This window comes from Myotis daubentonii, chromosome 3, assembly GCF_963259705.1.
Source record: "Myotis daubentonii chromosome 3, mMyoDau2.1, whole genome shotgun sequence".
NCBI lineage: Eukaryota > Metazoa > Chordata > Mammalia > Chiroptera > Vespertilionidae > Myotis > Myotis daubentonii.
This window is the reverse complement of record NC_081842.1, coordinates 34088993-34107896: the sequence shown is the minus strand read 5'-3', so window position 1 is coordinate 34107896 and position 18904 is coordinate 34088993. Positions and strand designations below refer to the sequence as shown.

Here is an 18904-nt window from a genome sequence, read left to right as displayed (position 1 = left end):
CAGCGGATATTATTTTTTTTTATAGAATCATTCTTTCTTGTGATTGTGTGTAATGAGATTTACCTGATGTTGTCAAAGCTGTACTGCCTGGGTGGCAGTACAGTTGGTTGGAATGTTGTCCTGTACACCAATAGGTTACAAGTTTGATCCGAGGTTGGGGAGCATACGGGAGGCAACCGATTGATGTTTCTGTCTCACAGTGCTCTCTCTCTCTCTCTCTCTTAAAACAAAAATCAATAAAAACATACCCTCAGGTGAGGATTTCTAAAAAGAAAGAATGAGGTCCTTTTATTTCAAGAGGATCTATAGCAATTCTGCCTTTCAAGTGTCCTTATGATTTGGGTTAGAATGTGTGAAGATAAAACAACAGAAAACCTACTCATGTTCACTAAATCTTGGCTGGTGAAACCTCCCCTACAACACCAGACAGTTGGAATCAATACATTTTCTTGAAATATTTTGTCAGTGTGATATTGTGAGTACCCTAGAAACTGTAGGCATTTGGCTGTTTCTTCGTGAAAAAGGTCACTGTACTAATAAAGATATGTGACTTCTATTTCTCCTTTGGTGTACTGATTTTCTCTTCCCACTATGGGACTCAAAGACTAGCGGCAACCCTGGTTCTACTGTTTTACAACAAAATCACTAGTACAAAGATGTGTGTGTGTGTGTGTGTGTGTGTGTATTAGAGAGAGACCAGAAATGAGAGGAGGGGGAGGAGTATGGAGAGAGAGAGAGAGAGAGAGAGAACACTGGCATCTTCATCTAAATAGTTTTTTATTATTTTTGGTAGCATCACTTACATTACAAAAAACAGTACACTGGCATAAGTTTCAAACATAAAACCTTGCTAATAGTATTCTAAAAAGGGACAATAGCAGGATTAGAGGGAATACCCCTTGCTCCAAATATAATTTTACATTTTAAAATATGATTTACTTTTTTAATTTCAGGCAGGCAACTACCATTCACAAATATTTCAAGTGGGAGAAAGGAAGTGGTTGCTACTAGTTCCATAATTTGGAATTGCTGCTAACAGATTTTCCATATCAACTTTTCTGCCATTCTTTTTTTTTTTTTTTAGAAAATACAATAAAATCTTAATAGTTCTGCATTTCAGACCTTATTGTCAGCTCTGCTGATGCTGGAGACAAAACTGTGTAAGTGGCTCCCTCTGGTGCTGCTACTAGTATTCGTGTTTTATTCACAACCATAGATGTGAACCAGATTGTCTTGGAAAGGTAAGTAGAAGCCCTCAGGGCCTGTATTACTAGAAGTGTCTCCTGGGATAGAATTCCACTTGGAATAAAAATAGATGAGGATGACATCTGTTATGATATGAGAACAGACGTAAGTTCTTCCTTGGCTTTTCCCTTCATTTCATATACACCAAGGGGAAGGAACTGCAGAAGGTAACAGAAAGGTCATGTTCACTGAACCTTGGTCAGAATTCCACATTCTTATTGCTGAAAAGGCTGATACTCCCCCCCAAAAAACTATTTTAAGTACTTCTAATGGATCTCCGCATGGCCATCAGTCACCAGCCCAGGACTCCACTTTGACCTGTGGCTTACACAGCGGTGATGAGAAGAAAAGTAGGTGCATAAAAAGTCTGTTGCAAGAGGCAACTGAAGGATCCAGAACAGCATCTCTGAATGGCAGTGGGGAGGAAGCTGGCAAAAATCTCCTGCATGGCGGCGATCCATAATGGACGCTGATGACCACTCTTTTCAATATCAGTCCCACCCACCGACAGCCAAGGTTTGAAATGTAGGCTTCTGGGTAGGTCTCTACAGTGATTAGTCTAAGGCAGTCTCCAGGCTCTCCCGTGTTGATGTTGTCCTCCTTCCCACCCAAGAGGCAGCACATCCTCCCTGATACATTTCTCTAAAGCACAGCATAGCCTCCACCAGCAGCCAGAATGTTAATGCATTATCACTCTGTACACTGAGAAAACAAGTGACCATATGTAGCCTATGCCAGTGGAGCTGTAACTGTGAAGAACAATGGCTCTGAGTCAACAACAGAATTAAACTACTCCCTCTTGTGAAGCTCTTCTGAATATTTTAAGTGTTGCCTTGAAAGTGTGGGATTATGTGCAAGCATAAACATTAACTTAATGCAATTTTTTTGGGTTCGAAATATGCCAGAGTTTAAAAATCAGAATTGAAATGCAGAAAATAACTTTGGGATAAATTTAATTTTTTTCAAGTGTGATTAAAACATGATTGAAGAGGCATACTTTAGGTATAATTAAAGTTGTTTTGTAATTAAGAGATTTAGGCATGTATAGAAAATGATACAGCTTAGTTTGGAGATTTTACAAAGGCGCCTATTAAACACTCCCTCCCCAGCAAGCCCATGACTCAAATGTTTTCACATCCTAATGCTGATAGAGCCCTTCAATTTCTTAAGGCTGTCAATTTCACCATTTCTAAATGCTTTATACTTCCTTCATGTGTGAGTAAAATAAAACAGCCCTATCTTTCTTGCATTACCCAGAACAGGGATGCAGAATACTCTAATTTCAATGGCTCCAAAGAATTCCCAGAATCTCAGACATGGTTTGATTTATCCCTTTCTTCTCCACTGTATCTAGCACCATCTCTGACCTAGCACATAAAGGGAGTGTGATAAATGGCTGTTATTGAGTGAACAGAGTGTGTTTGTGAATCCACGTGAAGGGTTATCATAGTAACAAGAACACTTTTGGACATTCTTTATGTGCCAGGCCAAGGTGCTATAATACATTATTTAATTTAATCCCACAACAGCCCTATGAGGTTGATATTATCAACCCTATTAGACATATACATAAGCTAAATCAAAGAAAGGATGAGGACTACACAGAATTACCCATTTTAATACTAACATAGCAACAGGATCACCTTTTGGGCTAAAGAATGAGACAGAAGAAGTTTGTTTTCTCGGTCTCGTCAATTTTTGTTAGCCCCTTTCCAACATCCCAGTTTCTCAGTCCTCTAACTTTCCCAGGGGTTGGCTCTCGGCCTGCCTGTAGGGCCGGCCCTGAAGCATCCTTCTGGTGGGAAACAAGGCTTCCTCTCACTGGCAATAGACCTGGTTTAAACTGATCTTTCTGGCCTTTCATTCTTTCTAGCTGAGTATCACATGGAATGAGGCAAAATTCATACAAATGTATTCGTACTAGAGTGTTGGCTCCTGACATTCAGAGTTAGGAGGCTTTTGCAATAGTCCCACGGTGCAATGGAAATTTTGATATAGAAAGGGAGCCATGGAAGAGACTGCAGGGATCAGGAGGCATGGGTATGGAGGGAAATAAATCATATTCATGAGAGTAAGAAAAATGTGTGCTGGATTAATTTTCCTGGTGACCAAGAACACATTTCCTAGCGTCTTTCCTGTTTCTCATCTAAACAGTCTATGAAATGTGAATAACCTTTCAAAGAAAAGTAGTTGTTTCTTCTCATGCTTTCTCCTATGTGCCTTTTACCCACAACATTCAATTAAATCACACAGATAGATGGACAGATGGATAGAGTAGGTACACACACACACACACTATAGCTTTGCAAGCTTGAGTATAATAGGAGATTTAAGGGATAATGCAAACTTAAAGATACTCTTTATGCTCTCTGTATCTCCCCGATAGATGATTCCACTCCAGTGACTGTGCCTTCTTTCTGTCCTAAAGCATCATCACCCCACTCTCTTTACTTTCTGGGTTGCATGGTAGATAGAGAGCCTCATACAGAGAGTTGGTTCTGTGAAGTCTCATGCTTCTTTGGTGAGGTAATGGCATTCTAAACTGAATACCAGGACTATTCCCAGTGTGTATCTGACTGGCAGAGCCATCATGAACCAATTCGTGAGAAATTATGACCATGTTTATGGAGTTCCATAGAAAACATGCTCGGATTCCTTCCCTGTTCCCAGGGTGCTGGTTATTCTAGCCACTGACTCCCAAAATGAGCTGCTGTATTTTACAGAGAGTGGATTCAAGGAGAGTCAGGAGGGACATATTGATTTCATGTGCAATTTAGTAGAAACAGAGGGATATATCTCACTTGAAACTGCACCTCTTAGACCTTAAAAAAATGTTGCACGGTTGTTGTTTTTTAAGTGATGAGGATGGTCGCTGGATGTTAAAAGACAGATTAGCACCAACCAGAGCCTGTCTCCTTTAAGCAAATGAGACATTTTGATCACAAATGTCCTGTAACCAGCAGATCTGAAAGATATTGGAAAGGGAGGATGGGCAAGATACGTTTGGAGTGGCAGTGTTTCTGATACTTCCTGGGGAGAAGGCGCCCAAGTTAGGAAGCCCAGGCTATGATAAGAAGAATCTCCTCATTGGATGACAAACAACCAAGCGATCTCAAATTGATTTGGTATCAGCCAGTGACAATAATAGACATATGCTCAGAAAGTTCTATTTTTCATTTTGAATAAATTAATTTGTTTTCTGTTAGAAATGAGTTTTTCCTGATATGGGTGATATAAACCAGTTTTTCCAAGGACTTGTTTATCTCAGAGTGAATATACAATTAATATTTATGATCTGCAGAGGTCCTAAGCCAAACTGTTCAACACAGAAAGAAAGATATCTATCTTTTCAATAAGCACCATTTTTTTCTATAGTAGTATTTCTCAATGTGAGTTTTTTATTTTTATTTTTTTACTTTCGAAAAAGTCTAGAATGACCAATTACCTCTGCTACATGTCTTATTCTTAAATTTTATTGCTTTAGTTCAAGCAATGCTTTGCTTTCACTTCTCCATTTAGACATAACCCAATCTTCTTCAAGGGAGGGTGAAGAGGGAGAGGGGTAAGAGATCAACCAAAGGACTTGTATGCATGCATATAAACATAACCAATGGACAGTAGGGGGGTGAGGGCATGTGCTGCGGATTGTGGCCAGGGAGAGGTCAATGCAGGGGGGCAGGAGACATATGTAATACTTTCAACAATAAAGATTCTTGCCTGTACTTCTAAACTAATAATTCTATAGTCACAGATATATATCACATAGGGTGCTGATATATGTATTACCGCCCTGTAGATAAAATGAAGGCATTACATGAAGGCATTACATGAAGATCAGGATAGTCTGGTCTAAGTCTGATCATTGTATACCAAGCAAGTGATGTCTTATCTCAGCCTCAGTTCTGTCCCCTACAAACTGAGCAGGTTGACTTATTGTCTAAAAAGCCATTATGACCCTTTGAACTTCTCAGCTGGAAATGCCATTGGATATTTATTGAAAAAAAATTAAGTTAATTATTTCTTTTTGTTACATGTTTTACAGATCATCTGGAATCAAAAATTGTCATTTTCATCTTTAGTCATAAAAAATGTGGTTGCAATGTGAATATAATCTCAACACCCTAATTAATGGTCTAAGACACTAAGCCAGGGGTCCTCAAACTTTTTAAACAGGGGGCCAGTTCACTGTCCCTCAGACCGTTGGAGGGCCAGACTATAGTTTAAAAAAAACTATGAACAAATTCCTATGCACACTGCACATATCTTATTTTGAAGTAAAAAAACAAAACGGGAACAAATACAATATTTGTATTTACATGTGGCCCGCGGGCCGTAGTTTGAGGACCCCTGCTCTAAGCCATCAAATTATCTTTTCCATCTTAAATTCTGATATCTTGAATAGTTTTCTTATGGAGAAAGTGACCTAAGTATAGGATTAAAATAATTTAATCATTCTATGAAACTCTACTTACTTGCAGCAATATTATATGTGCATTTCTACACTTTAATTGTATTAAAAGAGAGCCTCAAGAATATATAGTCAAAAGAGGAAAGGTTTTTTTCATGCTCTATAAATCACCTTGCTTTTTGGGAAAATAGGTAGGTGAGAGGGAACACAGTGTTTTCTTTGTGGCGACTGCAGCTACAATAAGGGAAAGGAGAGTGGCATACCTCTGGAGAGCTTGTTATTCATCAGAAAGTAAGTACCCAGCTTTCTGACCACTTAAGAGCAGTGGCAATTTTCAAATACAATACGGGGAAGAAACACTGTTGTCTGTGGAACTGCACAGTAAGAACTGTCAAGCTATATCCACAAATACTAGCCCCTGACTGATCCAACCCCAGACTCTTCCTTTTATTCATATTTTTTTTTAAAATCAGTGGTATGTGGTTGGGTAATGTTAAAACAAAACACAACAAAACCTTCATTTGTATCTGCCAATTTTCTCTTGCTGAAGATTATCTTTTTAAGCAGAACATTTATATATAGTGATAGTTAATTCCTTGTGGGAGATTTCTTTGTTCTTAATGGAAATATGCATTATCTCCTTGCCTCTTCTCACTTTTGCATCCTTTATTGGCCTTTGATTTGTTCAGTGCTCTTTCTCATCCAGGAGAAGGGTCTTTAATCCTAACAGTTCTGTTGAACTTTCTGCATTGCTTACAGAGCAAATACGATATTTATGTGGTGAGGCAAGCACAGTTTTGGGAATTCTTAAAGTAATGTATTTGTGGCTACTATACTTTTTAGACCTATAAAAGATTGATGTTTTATGAAAATCTACATCTGTTTAAGTCTAAGCAGTTTTTTATTAAATTAAAAAATACAAATTCTAAATGATTTAATTGGGGTGTGTCTTCTTTCTGAAGTGTATCCTATCTAATAAAAGACAAAAAGGGTAATTGACTGTACCTTTGCTACACTTCCCATTGGCTAATCAGCGAGATATGCAAATTAACCACCAACCAAGATGGCGGCCGGCAGCCACACAGCTGAAGCGAGCAGGAGGCTTGCTTGCTCCAGTGATGGAGGAAGCCAAGGTTCCCCGCCTGCCGCGGCCTGGCTCTGAGCTCCATAAGCAACAAAGTTTCAATTATAGAAGCTAAACAAACCCCAGATACCTGCTTTCAGCAGGCTGTGGCCTCAGAGCTGCAGCGAACAGGAGCCAAATCTCAGCTCCAGTGACAGCAACAAAGTTTCAATTATAGAAGGTAAATAAATCCCAGAATAAAAAAGAAAAAAAGGAGAGGCTGGGAGCTTCAGTCACCGGCCAGCCTGAAAATGGCCCTCAGCCCCTCACTCAGACTGGCAAGGCACCCCAGTGGGGACCACCCCCTAAAGGGGGTGTGACCAGCCTGAAAAAAGCCATCAGCCCCTCATCCAGGCTGGCCAGGCACCTCAGTGGGGACCCCCACCCTGAAGGGGGTGTGACCAGCTGCAAACAGCCATCAGGCCCTCACCCAAGCTGGCCAGGCACCCAAGCAGGACCCCCACCCTGATCTGGGACACCCTTCAGGGCAAACCAGCCGCCCCTCACCCGTGCAGCAGGCCTCTATCCTATAAAGTAAAAGGGTAATATGCAAACTGACCCTAACAGCAGAAAGACTGGGAATGACTGGTCACTATGACACACACTGACCACCAGGGGGTAGACGCTCAATGCAGGAGCTGCCCTCTGGTGGTCAGTGTGCTCCCACATGGGGGAGCTCTGCTCAGCCACAAGCCAGGCTGATGGCTGCTAGTACAGCGGTGGTGGTGGGAGCCTCTCCTGCCTCCTCGGCAGCGCTAAGGATGTCCAACTGAAGCTTAGGTCTGCTCCCCGCTGGCAAGTGGACATCTCCCGAGGGCTGCCAGGCTGCCAGAGGGATGTCCGATTGCCAGCTTAGGCCCAATCCTCTGGGAATCAGGCCTAAGCCAGCAGGTGGTCATCCCTCAAGGGGTCCCAGACTGCGAGAGGGCACAGGCCTGGCTGAGGGACCCCTTCCCCGCCGAGTGCACAAATTTTTGTGCACCGGGCCTCTAGTATAAAATAATGATGCATCCTGTAATCCAGTGGTTCCTTAGTTTGGGGGTAAATATGATATATTAAATATATAATTAAACATTCTATTCCCTGAGAGGGGCTTTGGAAACTTGTGACTCCTAGGGCTAATGCTGTGAACCATAATCATTTCACAGTGTATTGTTGAATACATCAACTGCATAGGTCCAGAAGAAAGAAATTCAGAAAGCTGCTTAGAAAACATACCCCCCTGGTGGTCTTCACTTGATACAAGAGTGCCCACTATACTGTGAATCTATTTAAAACCCAACTTCCCTATGTTTCCACTTTCAAATATTCCTACTAAAACAAAAAGGGGGAGCATCTGTTTCTGACCTTAAACACAGATGGAGTTACTAATTATAATTTTAAGTTTGGTTCAGAAATCATCACCTCCCCCCACCTGGAGGCAAGGAGTTCAGGTCAAAGGTGGTTTCTGAGACGCAAACAGCTTCAGGCGTGGAGCCTGAAAAAAAAGAGCACAGAATAGATGGAAAGATGAGACTCCGAAAATGCATCCTATGGAAAACAGTGGAGTTTCCTCAACATATTAAATATGGAACTGCCATTTGACCCAGTGATCCCAATTCTAGGAGTATATTCTAAGAAGCACAAATCAGAAAGAAAATATGCACCCTTTTCCTCATAGCAGTGCTATTTACAATAGCTAAGATCTGGAAACAGCCCAAGTGCCCATCAGTAGATGAGTGGCTAAAAAAAAAAAAAAAAAAAAAAACAAAAACCTGTGGTACATTTACACTATGGAATACTATGCAGCAGTAAAAAAAAAAAAAAAAAAAAAAAAGAAGGATCTCTTACCCTTTGACACAGCATGGAGGGACCTAGAGAGTATCATGCTAAGTGAAATAAGTCAGTCAGAGAAAGACAAGTATCATATGATCTCACTCATGTATGGAATCTAATAAACAAATGAAACTAAACAACAAAATAGATCCAGAGACATGGAAGTATGCAACAGAATGACAAGTCTCAGGGTAGGATGGGGGTGGGGTGTGTCGGGAAGAGATTAACCAAAGAATGTACATTCATATATGCATAACCCATGGACACAGACAATATAGTGTGGTGAAGGTCTGGGCGGGGGTTAGGGAGTGGGGAGGAGGGGATCAATGGGAGGAAAAAAAGGGGACATCTGTAATACTTTCAACAATAAAGAGAATTTTTTAAAAAATAAATAAAATGCTGATAGTAAGCATTTGTTTTTAGACAAAAAATTTGCATTGAGACAAAAAGATATCAAATCCATTCTTTCTAGTCATGAGTCTTTCACAATATGGCTTTGTTGTTAAAGCTTATTTGCCCCTTTATACTAGATAGAAAATTGATGAGTAGAAATAAGGTTACTGCCCACGCTGGGTAGCTTGACTTGTTATAGCATCATCCAGATAAGCCAAGGATGCCGATTCGATCCCAGGTCAGGGTACATATAAGAATCAACCAATGAATGCATAAATAAGTGAAACAACAATTTGATGTTTCTCTCTCTCTCTCTTCCTCTCTCTCTCTCTCTTCCTCTCTCTTTTACTCATTTTCTAAAATCAATACATTAATAAAATAATAATAAAAGTAAAGAAATTAAGTTCCTGAAATGCCAGAGAGAAAAAAAGTTGAAAAACAATTGCTCTCTGATCATAGAGCAAAATATGTATAATGAATTCATCTTATTTAAACTTTTTCTACACCTTTCTTCCCTTAATTCCATCTGCCTGCAAATTACAATGTGGATCTCCATCAAAATAATTCAAGAATCACTGGTACCTTTTCCCCCTGAAATTCCATTGTACATGCTGATGAGAACATAATTTGGCAGTTTATTGCACACAATATTGTCTAATTTCTAAACATATATTCATTCAGGAAAATGACATTTACTGAGTGATATATGACAGCCTTCATTTGTTTGCACATGCATATATACATGTACGTATGTATTCTTCCTCCCAAAAATAATTTGAAGCAGCTTATGATAAAAATCCCAAATCAAATCTTGAAGCAAAGTTTAAGTTAAAAATGGATTCAAACAATGAAGCAGGGTAAAAGGAGATGGTTAAGGACCCCTTTTTCAATTGAATACAACATTGGCTGTGCTTCCATGAAGTCAGACAAAATAATGAAAATAAAGACATAATTTTCTATGAGAGATAGTCACTGCCCTGTGAGTTGAAACTAGATCTGTCCCTTAGATCCTCCTAGTAAGCAGTTGGAGGATCTAAGGGACAAAGGCAGGGTGATCATCTTAATTTGGGCATAAAGGAGATTAAGTCCTTCTTCATGAGAGTAATTGGCAAAACAGTTCAGTCATTTCTCACATTATTCCTCAATTATTATTGTAAGAGCACATGACAAACACAGATGATCTACTAAGTTAGTAAGGAGGACATATTCTGGTTTTACATGATGTAGTTATAAGTTGAAAATGTAGGACTTTGGATTTAAACATGTAATGTAACATAATTGTGTTAGTAATGATTCTTTCTAAGGAAACTTTATAGATTTTCTGATTCTCTAGATATTATTATTTTTTAAAATATCTCTGGGACACCATGAAAGCAATCATTCTACATCAGAAGCATGCAGCCTGACATGTATACAATTTATATCCATGGATTCAAAGACCATTTAATGTGTGTGTGTGCATGAGTGCACATGCTCAAACATCTATATATATATATATATGTAAAAGCCTAAGCAACCATTTGACCATTTGACCAGTCACTATGATGCACACTAACCACCAGGGGGCAGACGCTCAATGCAAGAGCTGCCCCCTGGTGGTCAGTGCGCTCCCACAGGGGGAGCTCTGCTCAGCCAGACTCAGGGCTCATGGCTGGCCACTACCGCAGCGGAGCAGCAATGAGCCTACCAAGAGGAGGCAGCAGGCATAGTGGGGGCCAGGATGAGCAGGAGTGACAGTGAGGAGCAGCAGGTGGAGTTGGACTGCTGGTTTCTGCCTGATCCCCGCAGGCCATGCCAAGGGACCCCACCCTCTAGTTTATTTTTTTATTTTATTTTTTTTATTTTGTTTTATTGCTTAAAATATTACAGAGTAGTACATTTGTCTCCTTTTTTCCCCCTTGACCTTCCCCCAGCCTCCCCTACACACCCCCAGTGTCTTGTGTCCATTGGTTATGCTTATATGCATGCATACAAGTCCTTTGGTTGATCTCTTACCGCCCCCCCCCCCAACCCTCCCCAGCCTTCCTGCTGTAGTTTGACAGTCTGTTCAATGTTGCTCTGCCTCTGTATCTATTTTTGTTCACCAGTTTATACTGGTCTTTATTATCCATAAATGAGTGAGATCGTGTGGTATTTTTCTTTCACTGACTGGCTTATTTCACTTAGCATAATGCTCTCCAGTTCCATCCATGCTGTTGCACATGGTAAGAGTTCCTTCTTTTTTACAGCAGTGTAGTATTCCATTGTGTAGATGTACCACAGTTTTCTAATCCATTCATCTGTTGATTAATTATAAATTTATATTCCATATTCTAAGAAATTTGATGGGGACATAATATTTATGGCACACCCTATAGATACCCTAGGTTATAGCTATTACCTCCTGTCTCTAGTGAGCAAGAGTTCTGAGTCTGTTTGTGTGACATCACTATGTCCAGAGAAAGCAGACCTGTCTTCCAGCCCAGGGGAAGAACCATCATTGGTCAAAACCAGTCATGGGAGGCATTTTCTCTTTGCCTGTGATTAGAAGTGGGATAGGTCATAGTTTTAGTCAAGCAGGCATAAAGGAAATCTGCTGATGGCTTTGGAACATTTTCCTCCCATTTCCATGAGAAAAAGCCTGCCTCTCTCGTCTTTTTGCTTTGAATGGGACTATTAGAAGAGGTGACATTTGACTCTGTGGTAAACATATTATCTTCTTTCCAAGATGGGGAGCCCACAGAATTCCAGGAAAGTTGTCTCAGAGCCCTGCATCCTGGAACTGCTGAGGTAGCTAACCCTGGACCAGCATACCTCCAGAATCCTTGTTCTGCAAGATAACGAAAGTGTTTGCTATATAGGCCTGTAATTGAGCATTCTGTTACCTGCAAGCCAAAGTTTCTTAATAGATAGCATATCTTATATTTCTATATTCTACACAGAACTGAGCACAATTGGCATTCAACAAATTCATAAAGAACGAAAGACAAGGGTAAGAAATTAAAAAACAAAAACAACTTTGTACTCAACCAGACAAGATCATTTACCATCACAGTAATGCTAATATATCTTTGTAAAGTAGAATTCTTTCCTATAATGGTATCTAATAGCACTTCTTTTTACCACACTGAGATAAATAATTGAGCAACCTAATTTAAAGTTACTATAGTCCATGATAACACATCTGTACAAGAAACCATTATTTAACCTAATGCCATCACTAGGGAGTGCTATCTTTCTAAATACAAGCTTTAGTAAGGAGTATAAAAACAATACATCTGCATTTTTATCTCCTTTGACAACATTTCTCATTATTTAATTCATAGGTATAAATAGCAAACTACTGCTTTATTCAATGGACTACAGGAAATGAGGTGCCATCTGACATATATAGAGAGAGAAAGATGCCGCCATTCTGCCCACTTATTTTCCAAGTAAAATATCATCAGGGAAAAATATCTCAGTATTATCATAGTTGTTTTATAAATATTTAGCATGTGAAAAGTATATCTACTCTCTATTATATCTCTTTACTTTTTCTTGTTTTAAAAGTATTTAGGTGAATTTTACATATTCATTTATCCTGTAATAGTGGCAAACATTTCTAGTTTTCAAACACAAATTCATTTCCCACTCTTTTTTCAGATTCTGATTTTCTCCAAGGTAGTGGTATACCACACTAAAAATATATTTCCCAACTTCTCTTGTAGCTGGAAGTGGTCCTCTGACAGCTCTGGAAGTGATATGAGAATGGAGAATGGAAATCTATGGGGACAATGTCCACATCACACACACACACACAAAAAAGACCAAATGCTCAAGGAAAAAGCTTGTTTGGCCCTTTCCTGTCCTTTTTTAAAATTTTTTTTTACAATTTCATAGTTATTTTCCATTTATTAAACAAACAACAATAACAAAGAAAGAGATCCCCACCACCACTGCAATGCAAAAAATTAAAATAAAATGGAGAGTAGGAAACAGGGAATTGCCTTCCTTTGATGCAAGAGTAGTTATTGTCAACCCAGGATGATTTACCTCCGCAGACATTGGACAATGTCTAGAATATTCCTGGTTGTCATAACCAGAGGGGTGAATGGGGCATGCTACTGGTATCTAGTCAGTAGAGACCACAGGTGTAACTACACATCCTACAATGTACAGAATACTCCCCCATGGCACAGACAAACTTATCTGGCCCCAAATGACAATAGTGCTCAGGTTGAGAAATCTTGTCCCAGAGTAGTCTTTGCTATCTTTCTGGGGGACCTAGAAAGCAGGCATGATGCTAGAGGCACAGCAGCAATTTTATGACCATGAGAAGAAAAGTTCCAAAATGATAAAAACAAGCTGATTCCTAAATGATTAAGCAACTATCTTCTGAGTTTTTATGATGTAAGGTAAATCCTTATTTGCTTAACCCACTGTTAGTCAGGTTCTATTGCCTCATAACCAAATACATTTTTGAAGGATGCATTTAACATTCATTTGTGGTCTACTTTATGTTAAGACATGGGGCTAAGCGTTCTGAATGAAATGATAGATCAGGTATGGTTTTTGACCTCTGGGGACTTGCTATCCAGGGAGAGTGCCAACCATCAAGAAGTGTGAAAAGTAGGCTACTCCTGGCATGAAACATGTCTTTTGAAAGCTCAGGGTAAGCATACAGGAAGGAAGCAGGGTGATGGAGGAAAGACTATTCTAAGAAAACAAAATGTTCTCTAGTCCTACAGTTGCTGGGTGTTCATGGGGGGCGAGGGGGTAAGGAGGGGCAATGGGAGATAATTCATGAAGAAATGTCAGCATAAGCAAAGCATGTACTATTGAGGAAAGTAGTAAATAAGACTCTTGTGAATGGAATAATGAATATACTAGGGAGGAGTACCAAGTGCAATGTATTTAAATCTAAAAAGTAAAATTGGGGAGTAAATAGTGAAAGGAGATGAATGCCATCAGTGTTCTAGACTTTAGCATCCTAGCTATCAGGAACCACTGGCCATCATTATTGATAAGAGGCCTGCAAGGCCAGACCCATGTTTTAGGAAAACAAAAAAAAACAAGTTTGCTGAACTGGACTCAAGTGATTCCCTTTACAAAATAATTGAAATATAACTGAGGAATCATAGGAATTCAAATAGATATCTTCCCATTTACAATCTAATAAGATGAAAATCAACATCAACCTTCACTTCAATGGACTTTAAAATGTGCAAAAGTGTATTGTTGAATTGTTGTGGTTTTAGATCTTACTGCCAATTCCAATTATGTTTTGCTTACAAAAACTACAAATTAGTATTTGTTAAGGTAATTCATAAAATAATTTCTTTGTATAAAAATTTTAAAAAGAATTCTGAAAATAAGCTATTACTCTGCTTTAAAAAAAAGACTATTTTTCAATTCAGAGAGCTCAGATTTATATATGTATTCTCTAGTTATAGTTAATTATCCTGTAAAAAAAATCCTAAAGAACGAATTTAAGGAAATAACCATGCGGAAGTAATAAAAGGGGAACAAAATATGAGAAGTTCCAGGTTGGAAGAGACTTTAGAAAGTCAAGGAAGTCACCCAGGCATGTGAAGTCATCAAGCCTCTAACACTCTACCTGCAGCAGATAAAGTTCTCAGCCTACCTTCTGTGAGTTTATATTCCATCTTCAATTTCAAATCAGTCCAGACATTTATGTTTGAAAATACATTATATCTAAGTATTAAAGGAAATTTTCACAAAATAAAACACTGCAGAGGGAATAAAGATAAGATGGACAGAAAGTACCTTGGGGATGGAAGGAGGGAGGCTGAGAAAAGGAGGGGGAGCTAAAGAGGACTTCTCTGCCCCTCGCTGCAGGAACTAGAGTGTGTAGTCTGCTGCAAGACTGACTCCCTCAATTTCTGCTTATGTTAAGAGGATTGGAAAGGCTAACTGTAGAATAGCAGGCTTACAGAAAACAGTTACTTCTTTTAATCAAACCATGTAATCAGAAGGCCTGGGTAATGATTAACTTCCACTTTCTCTGTGAATCACTCAATCACTCAGCAGTGCGTACAGACTTAGATTCATTCTCTGCCAAGGGCACAGTAAACAATGTTTATACTTAACATTTAATATTTAAAATCCGTGCATGGCCCTTGCTTCTGAGCTCATTTCAGAAAGCTAGTGTTCTGCTAGGTTGCAATGGCTGATTGAAATGCCAAGACATTCAATAGATTTTACACTCAAACACATGTACCCCTACCTTTCCCTAGTGATATTTATATATATGTGATCTTATTTATAATCAAGCACAATAGGTTTTTAAGAAATATATTATGATCCAGTATTTTTATGTACTTACATAGAGAAAACAGACTACTGTAGTTTCAGTATAAAAATAAGAAAAAATAATATATTAAGTACCTGTAAAAATGCAGAGAATAGACACAAGGTTAGCTAGCTCTCTAAATTTACAGTTCCTAAGTCCTATGTGGTCCTGGAAATGAAAAAAGAACAGTACAAATACCTTTGTGGAGGCCAACTGCTCGTGATTTAGAATGATCACAAATGAATCAAATTTTAGACACATAACTTCCCTCGTCTCCATAAGGCATTAACAACCTCCTCTGGAATAAATTATTCCCAGTTTTAAATTCCCTGCAGGTGGTTTTTCATGTCTGGACAGTCAGGAGCCAGCGGAAAGCGTTTTCAATGTTGAGACTACCTTCTCTCCCCAAAGGGGTTTATCGCCCAATAAGGTATCATCTCTAGTCGCTGCTCATCGAGGGGGATCTAGGGAGTGACATGTTGGCTCGAACCATGCAGATCTGAAAACCACTTGGCAGAAAATGTGGGGAAGAACAACTTTCTCATCCCAGCCAAACTGAGAATCCGAGCCACCCCAGGAACCACCCCGAGGGCCGTGGGAGAGCGGGCGGCTGGAGGCGGCTCGCCCGCGCTCCGCCCGGGCTGCAGGCGAGGGTTTTCTTCTGGAGGCGGCATTGTTCCTCCATCTGCTCAGCCTCCGCATTTCCCGGGAAACCCTCCCGCGCGCTCTGTTCCTGATTGCTTTGGTACCTCTCGGCCGGAGATCGGCTCTCGGTCTCGGCGGTCCCTGGGCACGGCTCTAGGGTGACAAGCTGCAGTGACTGGGGCGCCGCTCTAAGGCGCTGGCGGCGACTGCACCGGTCCGCCGTGCGCGCCTCCCACTCGCTCTCTCCCTTCTCTCCGGGCCCCTCCAGCTCGGACGGGCTCTCCCGGCCTCCCGGCCACGACTCCCGCTCGCCTTTCCCGCGATCCCTCCTCTCACCAGCTCTGCCGGCTCCGCGTCGGCCGCCCGGACAGCGGCCCCGGGACGGACGCCTCGCGCCCGGAGACCGACACGAGGGACGGAAGGGTCAGGGCGCCACGGGGAGGCGGGAGGAGGGGCGGGGAGAGCCGGGGGCAGGTGGGGGGCGCGGGGGGCGCGGTGGGGAGAGGAAGCCCAAGAAGACAAGATGCATCTGCTCTGAAAGCGCCAATGGAGAGAGGACAGAGGGGGCAGGAGTGGGTTAGAGCGAGCGGAGAACACCCACCGGGAGGGGTGGGCAAAACGGGCAATTTGCAAACTGCCGGGGCGAGAGGGGGTGATCGGAGGAGGATGCAGGAGGTTGGAGAGAGAGAAGAGAGAATGAGGCAAGTGCCCCCCTCTCCCGTAAAGGTCGAGTCTGAAAACGCGTCCCCTGAACTGGGAGTTGCACCGGAGCTGGTCATGCTGTGTAAACGGTAAACGGTGGTTTTAAAAAGAAATTAAGTGGGGATGCAGCTGTCCCTACGCCAGGCTCACTCCGTGGCGCTGAACTCGGGTAAATGACCCTCCAAGTGAAAGGAATCTGCTTCCTGCAGACACCGAAGCTGAGTGTCCTCCACGGTGGACTCCTCCCGAGGTATCGGTTTGGTTTTACATGAAAATAAGCGTTTGGGGGAGTTCCATGAACCCCAGCGCTAGAGAAACCACCCAGTTCATTAAAGTTCTTTTCTTTTAAAATGATTTTTATTTTTGTCAGAGGATAGAGGTGAGGGGTTGGCACCAAGAGATGTTTAAAAATCAGCTATCTAGGTAGCATGATTCTTCAAAAAAAAAAAAAAAAGACAAATGGGTTTCCTAAAACAGCTAAAAGGGGACTGGAAAACTCAGTTCCTGGGGTGGAGGTTGGAGAGGGGGAGAGAGAAGTATTTAAACTCTACCAGACGATTAAGCCTCCAGCACCACCACCCCTCCACCCCCACCCCCCATTGGAACTGGCAAAGGGTTAAGTTAAGGGAACGCAGGAGACCGAGCAGGGCAGGGTTGGTGGAAGGTGGGAGAGGAGAGGGAGAGGCAGGGAGTAGGAAGTTGGAGCGATTCCGGAATTAAGATCAACGCTGGAGCTCGGCGGACGCAGGAAGCTCCTTACCTTTCTCGCTAAGTCCCGTTTGCACCTGATCTGCAACCATAAATACTTGGAGATGCTTAGTGTGCAGCCAAGCGATGGCCGAATGTTAAACAAGTCTCCACGCTCCCTCCTTTTCTGAGAAAACAGGCTCAAAAAAATGTTCAGACTGTTCTTATCCATCGGCTCCAACACATTCCGCTTTGTGGGGAAGAGCGACGAAAACCCAGTGCCTGGGCACGCGTATATGTATTTATATGTGATGCGGTCGGGATATAAACATATATACGTCTCCTGCATAGAAATCCAAGAAGGAAAAGCACCACAGATGCTTCTCAGAGACGGAGGGGACGGGAAGAGAAAAACTTGGCAAACCAAACGTATCCAAAGATTTCTTTTCAGGAGCCACCTGCTTCGATGTGCAGAATCCCCGAGAAGGTTTAGAGGGAGAAGGGGGAAAAAAATTAAGCATAAAATACCCCAAACACACACTTGAAACTGGAAGAAGGCTAAGACGGGTGGATACGGAGAGGATGAGCTGATCTCCCTCCCGAGGGTACAGATCCGTCAGCCAAGTGAGCAGTCGCCTCGGAAAATCACAGGCGGGGAGGCGGCTGCAGATGCGTCCCCGGCTCCGGTCCCCGCCGCCGCCGCCGCCGCTGCTACCTGTAGACGCGCACACACGCACACACGCGCGCACACACGGCACAGCCTCCTCTCCCTCCTCCGCCCCCCTCCGTGGCGTCGCCGGGTGCAGGAGTCTGAATCAAGCTAGACCCATACTTCAGACCTGGTCCTGCCCCCTCAGAGCCACGATTTCCTCCCCCGCCACCCCCCCTGGCCGGGTTCCTCCCACAGCATCCTCTCCCCTGCCCCCCCCCGCCACCCCCCGGGCCGGAGCCGCGAGCAGGCTTTCAGGGACGCGGGTCCGGGGTGGCCGACTGGATGCTGATGGTGGTCGCTGCTGGGACAAGTTTCGCCCTCCTCCCTCCCTCCTCCCACAGCGATCCTGCAACCTCCGCCCGCAGTGCCCGCTGCGCCCGCAGCCCCCGAGGCGGCTGGAGGGGTTAAGGCCCCGGGGCGTCACGTGTGACGTCCACCGAGCCACTCCGAGGAGCGTGTGAGTGAACCGGCGCCGCCACCGAGCCGCGAGGCCTCGGACGCCAGGAGTTTCTCGGTTCTCCGCGTCGTTGTGCTCCCTTTCCAGGCGCCTTCGTCTCGGAGACGGAGAACGTGGAGTTGGAGGCAACAGCCTTCCAACTGCGCCTCTTCGGGGTGGTGTGTGTGTGTGTGTGTGTGTGTGTGTGTGTGTGTGTGTGTGTGTGTGTGTTTCCGCTTGGTACATCTCTTGGCACCAAACTCCCTCCCCCCACCACCACCCCGCATTTGTGGTTTTCACCAGCTGGAGGCAGGAGAAGCTCCGAACTGTAGCGCCTGTTTTAGTCCCCTTGGTTGGAGCAGTATATATGCAGCGCCGCGGCCTTTGGCCTCTTCCCTCTGGCTGCGCCCACATCTGCTGCCGCTGGATGGGTGATTGTTAAAAATTCATCCTAGCTAATCGGT

At 42.5% G+C, this 18904-nt stretch overlaps 1 protein-coding gene across 1 annotated transcript in view; it reads right to left on the bottom strand.

The window, feature by feature from the left end:
* Window positions 1-17996, bottom strand: part of NLGN1 (neuroligin 1) — an 846948-nt gene extending 828952 nt beyond the window's left edge. Inside the window, exon 1 of the mRNA XM_059687065.1 lies at window positions 17366-17996. The gene's annotated coding sequence lies outside the window, so the exon portion shown is untranslated. The remainder of the gene's footprint in view (window positions 1-17365) is intronic.
* Between the last annotated feature and the right edge of the window lie 908 nt (window positions 17997-18904).